General features: G+C 33.8%; 1 long non-coding RNA gene across 2 annotated transcripts in view; it reads left to right on the top strand.

The window, feature by feature from the left end:
- Window positions 1-6,707, top strand: part of LOC107696390 (uncharacterized) — an 8,450-nt gene extending 1,743 nt beyond the window's left edge. For both annotated transcript variants that reach the window (XR_001635087.1, XR_001635088.1), the window contains 2 exons: window positions 6,448-6,502; window positions 6,663-6,707. This is a non-coding gene — a long non-coding RNA (uncharacterized LOC107696390). The remainder of the gene's footprint in view (window positions 1-6,447; window positions 6,503-6,662) is intronic.
- The last annotated feature ends 2,584 nt before the right edge of the window (window positions 6,708-9,291 follow it).

Here is a 9,291-nt window from a genome sequence, read left to right as displayed (position 1 = left end):
AGTCCTTAACCATCTTCAAGAAACGACTAAAAACACATCTGTTCCACCTTTATTTGACCCTCTAACTCTAACACTTTCTATTCTATTTTAATTCTAATTTATCTTCATTTTTTTTTATTTAAAAAACAAAAACACTAGCTTTCGATTTTTTTCTATTCTACAGGTGCATAATTTGAGTTGAATTACTGAAATAAATGAACTTTTCCACGACATTCTAATTTATTGAGATGCACCTGTATCTACTTGTTTTTCTTTGTGTGTATATATGTGTGTGTATAATATATATATACAGTATATATATATATACACCTTGCTACATGTACTGCATTAGGCTAACCGAGACTTGTCATTTGCACTTATATATTGTTGCTCTTTTGTTAGTTTTGACTGCTTTTATTGTCCTCATTTGTAAGTCGCTTTGGAAAAAAGCATCTGCTAAATTACTAAATGTAAATGTAAATGTTATATATAATTTTGCACTAGGGCTGTGCAATTAATCGCATGCGATTGTCATGCGCATCTCGGCAGTAAAGCCGGTTCTGTGATTAGTAGTAAATCTCCATCACCTGCTTTCAGATGGAGCGGCATTTAATACACCGAGCCGTAGATCACTGACAAGCTAGGCGTTCATAATCGAATGTGATTCATCTGCGATTATGAACGCGATATTGCCTAATTGTCAGTGAACTACGGCTCTGTGTAGTGAATGCCGCTCCATCTGAAAGCAGGTGATGGCGATTTACTACTAATCACGGAACCGGCTTTACTGACGAGATGCGCATTACAATCGCATGCTATTAATTGTACAGCCCTATTTTGCACAGTATAAATTGGGTCTTTATACATGGAAATATATACAGTAGCTGTCTTTTAAATTTTAGGATGTGCACAAGGGTGATTATATTTAGTGGCATCTGAACAATTTATAAAGCCTTGCTTTGTCACATTTATAGCCTGTCTTAGCATGTTAACATCAGTTTTCTATGCGTGCATAACAGTGTGCAGTTCCACATAAGCCGTTGCTTGTGTTTATACTGTCACCGTTTGTTTGTTGTTGTTATTTTTGTTGGTTGTTTGGTATTTCCGCTCCTTGCCAATCACAAAAGGCTTTCAGTGGATCTGTCATCGGATCTGCAGGGAGCATACAAGACTGAGAAAGAGCGAGGCAGACACGACAGGAGTGTTTTGGAAATGGTCCCAATACTTCAACCCAATGGGGAACAGATCCTGCTCTCAGTCGCCTTGGCGATTTAATTATTAAAAAAAACTTTTCACTCTTGAAATTCTTTAACCCCGTGTCATTTTTAACCCTAGGTTAACAAGGTAATCTTGTTGTAGGTTTCACACTATTAATATTTTACCCAGGATAAAGTATGAAGTTGTAAATACAACAAAGATCATTAAAATAAATGATCTTTCTACTTAAAAATGCAGTGTAATGCTTGCCGTTTCTTTGTATTTATTTGTGAAATTTATAGTAATGTTTTCAACACCAGTTTTTCTCTTCAGTGTATGAACATTGTGAAACATTGAAACCAAGATTAGTTTCCTGAAGATTAAAATGCAGTTTCATGCATGAAAATCCCAACTGTGAAATGTTGCTTAACCTGGAGTTTAAAGCTGTTAAAAGCCTAATCATGAATTACTAAACGAGGGTTAGCAAGTCAGTCTGGATCTCACAGCACTAAAGTCTCAGGGTTACAGTGACTGAGTGCGTCACATGTGGCATGCCATGCAGCGTTTCAAGGTTGTGCGTCTGCAGGACTTGTGAGGGTCTGAAGGGTTCGTATGCGCTGAATGTGTGTCCGCCTGAAGGACCTTTCACACACTGAGCCTCGTTCACCTCCACCGCTGAGAATAGAACTCAGGTTCGACTGGCCCGCTAGTTCAGGGCAGTTTGAGTAGTTCAGATTTTAAAGGGACAGTTCACCCAAAAATGAAAAGTCTGTCATTACCTCACCCTCATGTTGTTCCGAACCTGTATGAGTTCCTGCTCTTTCTTCCGCTGAACACAAATTAAGTATATTGAAGAATGTTGGTAACCAAACAGTTGACGGTAGCCATTGACTTCCATAGTAAAAAGTAAAAAATGGGAGAACTATCCCTTTAACTTTATTTTTAGATTTTGAATTGTATTATTGATTATTTTTATTATTTAAATTTCAGGTAAATTTGATTATTTGAATTTTATTAGTTTTGTTGTTTTAATTCTTTTTTTAATATATACAGCGGGTAAAATAAGTATTATAACACGGATAGTTCCGGTCCTTGATTCTGATTGGCTGAGCCACGTTCGAAGCTGTTGTAAATTACTCTACAAACACACACCTTTGTTTACGTTTGTCTGTTGCTCGGCAACCACTTTGTTGGACCCACAACTGTTTCTGAGGAACTACATTGTTTGGTGGAAGAATACTGTTTTTATTAATATCATTACACTTTATTTTATTTTTATGTTTTATTTTGTGAAACCTTACTACGTATATGGAATAACCGTTTTATAAAAGCAATAAGCCCCGTGAAGCCGTGGTTTACAGTGATTTTATAACAGCTAAGGGGGTTTTAGGCACTCCGCTTCCCCTCGTACCTAACAACGCCCCTTAGCTGTTATAAAATCACTGTAAACCACGGCTTCACGGGGCTTATTGCTTTATTGAACACATGGCGTCACCATTTTTCTCAGTAAATATATTTCTATAGGTGCTGTTGACATGAAATTTTCACCAGATGTCGGTAACAACCAAAGTAATCCATAAATACAAAGAAAACAAAACGAATAGAAATTAAGAAATTAAGTTATGTGTAATAAAATGGAATGACACAAGGAAAAACTACTGAAATGTATTTAATACTTTGTACAAAAGCCTTTGTTGGTAAAGACAGCTACAAGACGCCTCCTGTATGGAGAAACTATGCACAGAACTTAATTTCTGAACTTATTTGTTTTGTTTTCTTTGTATGTATAGATTACTTTGGTTGTTACCGACCTCTGGTGAAAATTTCATGTCAACAGCACCTTTAGAAATATATTTACTGAGAAAAATGGTAACGTGTTCAATACTTATTTTACCCGCTGTATCATTTTATTTCAGTTTTAGTTCATTTAGTATTTCAAGTTGAACTAAATTTTTACAAGGTCTAATATGTTTACATGAACTAACAATTAACCAATTTTTATAGCATTTATTAACTTTTTTGAATGTTACCTAATAAAAAATGTCATATTCGTGTTAGTTTACAGTAACTAATGTTAACGGATACAACATTTAATCTTAAAAGTGCATTAGTAGGTGTTGGGATTGACGGTGGTTCTCAAGTCCTGGGGGCCTCTGCACATTTTGCATGTCTCCCTTATTTAACACCCCTGATTGAGATCATCAGCTCGTTAGGAGAGAGATCCATGAACTAAACTAATGAGAAGATGATCTCAATCAGGTGTGTAAATAAGGGAGACATGCAAAATGTGCAGAGCAGGGGGCCCCCAGGACTAGAATTGAAAATCACCGATCTAAGGTCACAAAACCAGTCATAAGGGTCCATTTTTTGAAATTGAGATGTAGGCATCATCTGAAAGCTGAATAAATAATCTTTCCATTGATGTATGGTTTGTTAGGATAGGACAATATTTGGCCGAGATGCAACTATTTGAAAATCTGTAATCTGAGGGAGCAAAAAAATCTAAATATTGAGAAAATCATCTTTAAAGTTGTTCAAATTAAGTTCTTAGCGATGCATATTACTAATCAAAAACTAAGTTTTGATATATTTACGGTAGGAAATTTACAAAATATCTTCATGGAACATGATCTTTACTTACAATCCTAATGATTTTTGGCATAAAAGAAAAATGTATAATTTTGAACCATACAATGTATTGTTGGCTATTGCTACAAATATACCCCAGCGACTTAAGACTGCTTTTGTGCTCCAGGGTCACATATGTTCGATAGCTAACTAATATATTTAACACGTTAACAAATTAAACCTTATTGTAAATTGTTACCGTAAATATTAATATTTTCAATGAGCTTTTATTCAGGTTTAATTTTAGTTGGACTTAGTTGAGTTCGTTTAGTGTTTTCATCATTTTTATTGTATATTCGATTTATTATTATTTTAGTTTTAGCAAGTTTAGTACTTAAATGTATTTATTTCAGTTAGCTACCAAGGCAACATTTCTAATTTTCTTTTGAAGTCAAGAAGTTTTCAGATTCATTGCAACTACCAAAAATGATTATTAATAGTTTTAGTTTTAACACTAGTATTGAGTATATTATCTAAAGTTAAATCGGCTACACCAAGTGTTTCTGATCAGGTATTGCGAACAGAAACCCTTGAGGTCATTGTGAATGTCCGCTGGATTTTTGCTCACTTCTTTTATTACTGTCCTGCTAACGACCAGCAGCAGAATAAATCATGTTTGCATTATATTTAGAAAACTAAATGAAGTTGTATGCTATATCGGGCAGTGTTGCTCAGGCATTGTTCATATCTCAGGCCGTCAGGACCCTGAATAATTCAGCATTTGTGCTATTATTAGAGTTGCATCTGTGTGACCCTTTCAGATGTTATTTGATCCGGCCGTGGATTCACAGATAAGCTTCTCTGACCTGCTTCTGCAAGTCAATTGGATTTTTATGCATGAGTGATTTTCATTTTTTATCACAGCTGTTAGATTAATTCAGTATTTGCCATCGATGGTGCTGAAAATCCTGTGAATATGATTAATACGACAAATAATCATCCAGACATGCAGGAGGAGAAGCCTACGTAAATCTAACAGAAATATTCCACTTCAAAATCAAAAGAAAAAAATAAGATAAACAAAATGAAACTTTGTGTAGGATTATTTACAAGATTTGCTTTTTTCGTTTGTAACACTTTACAATAAAATTTAATTTGTTAACATTAGTTAGATTAGTTAAGTTAACATGAACTAACAATGAACAGTACATTAGTTAAGTTGATTAATTGATTAATAATACATCATTTAAAATCAAAAGTTGTTGTTGCTTACATTAGTTAATCTATGTAAACTAACATGAATGAACAGTTCTATATTTATTAACTAATAAAATACATAAACATATATTGTTGATAACAAATAAGACCCTATTGTAAACAGGTTTATTATAGTTAATTAAAACTAATACTAAAACTAAAACCATTTAAAAATGTTACTTGAAACAAAATAAATGTTAAGTAAAATAATTTAACATATATAAAAAAATCTTATTTGATTTCAGCTATATTTAGTTTAACTTGATATACTAAAATAACTAAAACAGAAATTAAATTAATAAAAACGGTGTAGACTTATTTAAAAAAAACTAATAAAAAATGACAAACAAAACTACTAAAACTTTGAGAAATGAAAATGCAAAATACAAATATAAAAAATTCTAAATATTAAATGAAACTTTAGCATTATTTCAATAAAAAAGCGTATAGTTTCTGGTTTATGTGAAGTATTACCTTTTTGCATTGTGCGTTACATTATTTGCATGTGAATTAAACACATAATTCTCATGCTTTTGCTTAATGTTAAATTGTTTAAAAAAAATAATGCCACAATGCAAAAAATCTCAATGATCTTAAAAAGCCTTAATTTCTTCATGCAAAAAAAAAAAAAAATATATATATATATATATACAGTGCACAGCATAAATGAGTACACCCCCTCTGAAACTTAACAAATTCAGCAAGTCTCAAGTCTCGAGTCTGCTTTATTGTCAATTCTTCCACATGTACAGCACATACACACAGAGAATTGAAATTGCGTTACTCTCAGACCCTTGGTGCATACAGATAACACTAACAGTAGAACATAAATACAGATAGATACAGATTTAAATATAAAATACAACTATACAATTATACAAATAAGGTAAAATGTAAAAAAATATATAAAGCAGCATAAGGCGCATGGCAGATAGAGTGCAAACCAGTGAAGTAAACAACAGTGCAGATATAATGATTGTAGTGCAAAAGAGCTTATTCAGACTGATTAAAGTGACAGTGTGTGTGTGTATTTGGGAGGGGGGAGTGGGAGAGTCCATCAGAGGATGGCATGTTTTTATTAAGAATATGTTTAATACATTTCAATTTTGCCATCTTTCTATGAATTATATTAGTGATCATTAAGAAAATACATATTTTATATTTAATCAGAGGGGGTGTACTCATTTATGCTGTGCACTGTATATATATATTTATAAATAATAAAAAAATTATATATTTTTTTTATAAATCTAAATATACTTTTTCCATTTTTTATGTCGTTTCTGGGTGAAATAAGAGCTAGACTTGTTCTTGACATGTTTTGTGAGGTCCATCTCTTATCTAGAAGACGTCTTTGCAGATTTTAAAATATCTCTGTGATGTGTTTGGCAGTGTTATATGATATGGTGTTGCTTTCTTTCTAATATTTCTCTCTTGTCGTTCCAGGTTTGGTTGTGAGTGTGTGTGTGTTTGCGTGTCGCGCTGGCGTGTATGAATGGATGTTGGCATGGGTGGCAGTGTTATATGATATGGTGTTGCTTTCTTTCTAATATTTCTCTCTTGTCGTTCCAGGTTTGGTTGTGAGTGTGTGTTTGTGTGTGTGTGTGTTTGCGTGTCGGGCCGGTGAGCCCCGTGCACTCTGGCGTGTATGAATGGATCAGGTTGGCATGGGGAACGCAGAACACCAGGGGGCGCTGACAAAGGGCGAAGTGCTGCCACGCCCCGCCTCCAGCCAATCAGAGGTGAGAATACTCCCTTCTGAACCCGCCCACAGCAGAGAACAGCCAATGAGATTGCACTGTTCCTTTCCAACTGAATTATTTCAAGAAAGTTTGAAGAAAATCCTGTCGTTATTTACTCATCCTTATGTTATTTTAAAACCGTATAACTTTATTTAGGAGCACAAAGATAATTTGTGATCATCTGGGTATGACTTGAGGGCAAGTAAATGATGACAGGACTGTTGCACCATATCAGTGGACAATCACTGTGTTGTTAAAGAATGCAGATGTAAAAACCGGTTTGTGAGGTTAGGCTGGCCTTCATTCATGCAGCAGGAAGAACAGAAGACCAGTGTTTGGGAAGCGTCTCAGTGTTTCCAGTCTACAGGAAGTCAAATTACCAGTGCATTACTCACAGATGAGATCAAGATGGCATGCTAGGAAGAACTCTAAAAGCTGTTTACCATTTTATCAGTGGAAAATGCTTGCCGTCGTGATCTAATTTCCGGGTTCAGTCATGGGTTCATTTTTCCCTCTGTGATCTTAGGATCAAATGTCTGTTGGAAGAAAGTTCCTTCCCTCGTCTGATGGTCTTAACTCCAAATGACTCCAATATTTTTTCCTTGATCTGTTTTCTTAAAATGGTGCTATAGAGTCCCACTATATTACATATAATATTTGTAATGTAATATTGTAACCTATAACGCTATAATATTACATATAATATTTTTTTAATTCATTTTTAGTTGTTTTTTTTTTTTAACACTTTGCATTTTCTTTTTAATTTATATTCTATTTATTTTGTAATTATTTTTTATTTTAGTTTGAGCTAATTTAGTGCATCAAGTTAAATGAAATGAGAAATGTTCCTTTTCAGCAACTAGCTGAAATAAAATAAGTAATAAAAATGTATGCATTTTATTTTTATTTCAGTTAACATTTATTTTATTTCAAGAAATAAAATTTTGTTTCCGTTAGTTATAATAATCCTGGCAGCCGGTGTGCATATCACTGGACAGCTCATATGAAATTAATTTTTAAAGCAAATTTGTGTCTTTAATATTTGTATTATGTAGTTACTGTTTTATAATGACAATAAGACACTTGCGAGTGTTATAATGTGACTATATATATATGAATGAATATTTTCATTTTATTTTTAATTTAATGATTTTGAAGATGCGTGGGATGATTTGAAGCTAATGCCAGACTTTTAAAATTAGACTGAGTCATTTTCTATTTCAGTGAGCTGTTATTATAGTTAGTATGATGATTATCATTCATCATTTTGCATGATGTTTCTTTGTTTTTATTTCCATGTGAGTTGCCCATTTACAGTAAAACCCATCATACATTTTAGTGTTTAATGAACATTCACATGAGCTGTTTGTGTCTGTATAAGGTCTACACAATTAATAGAAATAAAACTGAAATCGCAATATGGCTTGTGATTATTGTGATTTAAGAGGGCAAATTAATTTGTATCAAAGTGACTAAGTGCCGCTCAAACAGAAGACTAGTCTGTAGTTTTCAGTTGTTTAGCATGCTGGGACCTGATGAGTTGAACTCAACCCAGTGTTCCTGCTTTACTCGTGTTCGGACAATCATTCAGGACAAGGGTTTGTAGAAGTGTGAATAGAAACCTGTTCTGCTTTCTAAAGATTAGAGGGAGAGCTCGAGTGTTTCTCAGAAACCACAGTATGTGCTCGCGCCTGGACATGTTACAGCCTTAACACTGGGTGTGTCTGTTATCTATTAGAAGACATGGACTGCTGCATTTATTTGTTTCTGTGTGGAAATCCTCATGAATCAGAACTAATGTGTGATCTCTCTGTGTGTGCGCAGGGTTTTAAACAGGGTCGCTCGGTCTTGAACTCTCTGCTCTCGGGGGCGTTTGCAGGAGCCGTGGCCAAAACAGCCGTCGCCCCGCTGGACCGAACCAAGATTATCTTCCAAGGCAAGAACAAGAACTCTTGTAAACCTTCCCTGACTGACTTACAGATGCGCTGAAGTATTTAAACACTCAGGGGATCAGTTCATGTGATTCTCCTCACCTGTGGTTCTCTGCTAGCACACCTGTGTGAACTTAACAAGGATGCAAACTTGTCACCTTTGCACCCCAAATAGGTCATTTGTGTGATTTGTTTAGATCCAGTGAGTTTGGGTCACGTCTGACATAATGTTTTTCCAAATTTGTAATAAGAATCATTTATAAATCTGTTGTCAACAAAATAACAGCTTTTAGATCTCCCAGTGGATTCCTGCTAGAATAAAAGCACTAATAATAATAATAATATTGCAATAGTAATATTACTATTGTAATGTATTTTATTGTTTTGTTTAATTACTTAATACTATAAATATTTAAATTAAAACAATAACAATAATAAATTATTAGTATTATTAGTGTATAGTCATATTGAATGGTTAAAACATAACAAAAAGAGATTTAAAACATTTTTTTTTTAAATGTTTTAAACTCATATTGGGTCTAGGGTGATTTTTTGGGGGGGGGTGGTTTTCGTGACTTCACACTAAAATTGGGCGTAAATTTACAATTTAAAGCTGG

The sequence above is a fragment of the Sinocyclocheilus anshuiensis genome, unplaced genomic scaffold (genome assembly GCF_001515605.1).
Source record: "Sinocyclocheilus anshuiensis isolate Anshui unplaced genomic scaffold, SAMN03320099.WGS_v1.1 scaffold217, whole genome shotgun sequence".
In the NCBI taxonomy this organism is placed as follows: domain Eukaryota; kingdom Metazoa; phylum Chordata; class Actinopteri; order Cypriniformes; family Cyprinidae; genus Sinocyclocheilus; species Sinocyclocheilus anshuiensis.
Note: the sequence above shows the minus strand (reverse complement) of the source record. Positions and strands in the feature narration are given on the sequence as shown.